The sequence below is a fragment of the Hippoglossus stenolepis genome, chromosome 12 (assembly GCF_022539355.2).
Source record: "Hippoglossus stenolepis isolate QCI-W04-F060 chromosome 12, HSTE1.2, whole genome shotgun sequence".
In the NCBI taxonomy this organism is placed as follows: domain Eukaryota; kingdom Metazoa; phylum Chordata; class Actinopteri; order Pleuronectiformes; family Pleuronectidae; genus Hippoglossus; species Hippoglossus stenolepis.
In genome coordinates, this window is record NC_061494.1 from 22,901,333 (window position 1) to 22,905,528 (window position 4,196).

Genomic DNA, 4,196 nt, shown 5'->3' on the forward strand with positions numbered 1-4,196 from the left:
AATGAAATGTAAAATACTTTTTTTTTTAAGGTTGACGTCTCCACTCTGTCACACACCAGTGGCCCCAGTGATTCTTCTCATCTATTGGATTTCAGTCCGTGTTAAATGGAGTTTTTTCGAATTTATCGTTCTAGAATGATTCCATTCGTCAAACCTCGGTGCAGAGACTCTCCGATCGATCCCATAAAAGAGCCTTGTTGAGATGCAATATTCTGCCGTTAATTTACTATCAGATACTTACTCATTACTGCTCGACGTCAGAGGAACAGACAGAGAATACTCTGTGTTCATTTCGATAAGGACAAAACAGAACAACACCTCCAGAAATCATGATCAAAAACGATGGTGGAACTTTTTGAGGAGAGACTTGTAATTTTTTACGACTTGCTCATAAACTGCAGGCGTCTAAATTATGTTTCTTTCACATTTACAACACGGCCGCAAGAGATCTTTTGAGTCTTATGAATTTCACTCTCACTTATACTTCAAATTTAAACTTTTCATTTGAATTTGAACGATTCAAAACTCTTTCACCACATCACGGGACGATTTAAAGAAATCCCTGCAACATGAAATCAATGGAGCTTCAGTCCGTTGTGTAAAAGTGCAGCTGTTTATGTGTGTTACTCGATATTAACTCCTAACAATGTCCTGTTTTCAGTTGGCGTTCGCTGCCCGACTGGTGATTGGACAGATTGTTCCGTCTGGGAGTGAGATCTCCATTAAGATTGGTCTGAGTGACTGCAGGTGTTGCCAGCTGAGCGGCCTCTCTGCAGCCGATAATGGGAAAGCAATTCAAACCAGGCTGGAGCAGGAGCTGCAGGAGGAGGAGGAGGAGCACAACAGCAGAATCAAACCCCCCGGGAAGCTGTTCTGCTCCGCCGAGCGCTGCTCTGTGTTTATGGATGCTTTTGTCCTATTTATGGTCGCCATTAGAACAAAGGGTCGACCATTTTGTGTTATTTATTCCACCTGTGTTCAGGGGGAAGCTCTGCTCTGAATGCACCGGACTCTTCCTGCCTCGATTAACGTCCAGGCTGTTCATCAGCGGGGACTCCCCCTGCACAGACAAGATAATGGGAAAGTTCCACTGAAAATCTCTTTTCTCATGTATTTGCTGACTTGTTTAGGATTTTTCCTAGAAAATGACTTGCACACAATGTGTCGTATGTCTCCGGCAGCAGAAACTAATGTTTTCTGGGTGGAATAAACACACAAAGACCTGTGTACTTAGTATGAACTTTCATTTTACGATTCTGCCACAGACGGACACTTTGAAGAGCCGACTGCTGGAGGAGTCAGACAGAAACACTCTGAGTCCAGGAAACATGAAAACAGAAAAAGATTGAACTTTCTGTGATCTGATTGTTGAGCCACAGCATTTATCAAATGGTGAAGAACTGGATTCTCTTCCCTGCTGTTTCGCTTCTAAACAGAAAACTGGCTTTGTTCAGGATAGACTGCAACAAACTATTTAGGTTTCAGACACTTCCGCATTAGCTTCACTTTCCAGACCCGTCCTCTACGAACCCTTTAGTGAACAATCAGTTTCTTTACATCCTCATTCACCTTCACTCCAGTGTCACACCCCCGACCTTTGGATCATCAACTATTTCTCTCACCTCAGCTATTGTCTTTTGTTCGAGAGCTGCAGGTCAATAAACGACTTATAAATTAAATCCTCACCTCCCTCTCCTCTGAGTGCTAAAATGACATTTGCTTGGAAATGTCACAGGCGGTCACGCGGCTGTTTAGCCGGGAAATAAACGGCCCATTTTTTCTGTTTATGAGCTTCGTGCAACATTATGTCAACACTTTCATTTGCACCACCTGTGAGGAGGCAGGCAGCCTTTCAGTTTGTATTGTTCCTGTTGGCACAGACTCGGCTGCAGACGCACAAAAGCCTCGTGGCCCGAATACAACAGAACATCCAGTGAACTCTCTGATATTGATTCTCAGTTTTGTAGGTTTTTGCAGTTTTCCTCACTCACTTTTCTCTCTCACCATCCCAGATGCTTCGAAGTTACTTCATGGTTTCTATCTTTGAAGTTTTCCCTCCCTCCCTGAAGGTGAAGGCTCTGAAGACTCGTTTTCAAGAGCAAAAGCGAAAACACACGGAGGATGAACACACAGCGACTTCACTCTGATAGTACATCAGCCAAGTTCTGTACTTTCTGTGTCTTTTTCCACCAAAGTTTGAAAACAACAAACCTGCAAAATGCTCGACGTCCTGTGTCTTCCTCCTTCACATCTGATAAACATCCCTCAGATGATTTTCTATATATTCTCTGTTCATAATACATTACATACTCTCAGTATACTCTGTTTACAGTACTTTACAATACAGCATATATGTTGTATTTATCAATATTTAATTATTTGTTTGTGCAGTTTCATCCATGCAATAATTTATATTTACATCTTATTTATTCAATGTGTGTAATTCCATATAGTTGTGTGCAATATCTTAATGTATATATTTATTCAACATACACAAATAACCACTATGTTTTCTCTTACCCATCAATTCTATATTTAATGTGTGAGCTGGTTGCAACGTCATTTCTCTCTTTGTGCCCTTGTCCTGTGTCTGATTGACGATAAAGCGAATCTTCAATTGGACCTTGAATCGATCTCATTCAGATCCATTCGACAGCCGCTCTCTTCCTGTTTGTTCCTCAGCAGCATGTGTGATGTAACACGTCACCCGGGACTTGTCCTTTAACGAGGACATCTTGCAGGAGCAGGTAAAGTTCAGGTGATCAGAAGTCGAGTCGTTGGTTTCATGGGCTCATATGAATTCTCAGTGCACACGGAGCAAAGGGGCCAATTTACCGTGACATTTTGTCTTGATGAGTGATGGGGGAATGCTTTGTTCCGGAGTTAATGAGATTTATCCAGAAAGGCCAATCCGCTGATCGAAGGACATTAGATTGATCATTCAGTGGCCAGAGCAGCAGACTTTCCCCCTACAGGCCAAACAAGAGGACGAGACTCCAGCTTCACGCCATTAAATCCATCACAGGAAGCCTTCAGCGGGGGACAGTTACTCGCTTAACGGCTACATCAGAGACTCCTCTGCTGCAGACGTGGGAGCTGACAGGACGACACGACAGGTACAGAAGCGTCTCATTAGTGACACGAGCAGCGACTGAGGAAAGCAGGAGAACTGATTAGAGGAGAGGAGGATCTGACAGATGCATTATGAAGAAACAAGGAACGATCCACCAGGTTGTCATTTTCTTTCTCCGTCACCAGAGGAGGTTTTTATATTTCAATTAAACGGCACAAATAGGATGTTTGGAGGTAAACAATTCCTTGATTTTAATACAGGAAGCACTTATTAATCTATTTTTCTGTTAAATGTTGTCCACATTTTGTTAAGATCAGGATAAATTAAGTTGGAAATTAACATTTTAAAGATATTTCCTGATTTATAGATTAACACTTTTAACACTCGTGCACCGTGTGGAATAAGAATCATCGTGTGTGTGTGTGTGTGTGTGTGTGTGTGTGTGTGTGTGTGTGTGTGTGTGTGTGTGTGTGTGTGTGTGTGTGTTTACAGCACCTGATGGCGGATACTAATCCTCCCACTCCGTAAGCAACAGACTCTACGGAGGGTTCACCAGTCTCCACCAAGGACAAATGCTAATTAGATATTAGAGCAGATTAGCATACAGACGTCAAGTATTACCCAGCATGCATCTCACACCCTGCAACTCTGTGCTGGACTGTCTCCGAGGCGTCTTTGCACAACCTTCGTCTTGGGTCCTGTCTGTTGAGGTAGACCATGATGTGGTGTTCAGGGCCTGGTCTAGTTCTGCCATGGTCATGACCTCTGATAGGTCGGCCCCTGCTGATGATACAACCCATGGAGGACCTTGTTTCTCCATGTTCTTCATCATCTCATCTTCTGCTGCCTGAGGCACGCTCCCATGCAGTGGCTCCTCCCCTGGGACCATCTTCCTGAGAGATGCTCCTCCTCGTTTCATCCTGGGTTGTGGCTCCGACTCTCATTGATCCTCAGCCTCCCTCTTTCTGTTGCTCGTACAGTTTCAGGACCTGGAGTCGAACCCGCTGTTTGTTGCATCTCCTCCTGAGGTCAACTTACGACTCCAGGGGTCAGTGAATCTCCTTGTATGTCACACTTGATGGTGACTTGTTCCACAGACTTGGTTTCCAGTGTTATTTCCAGT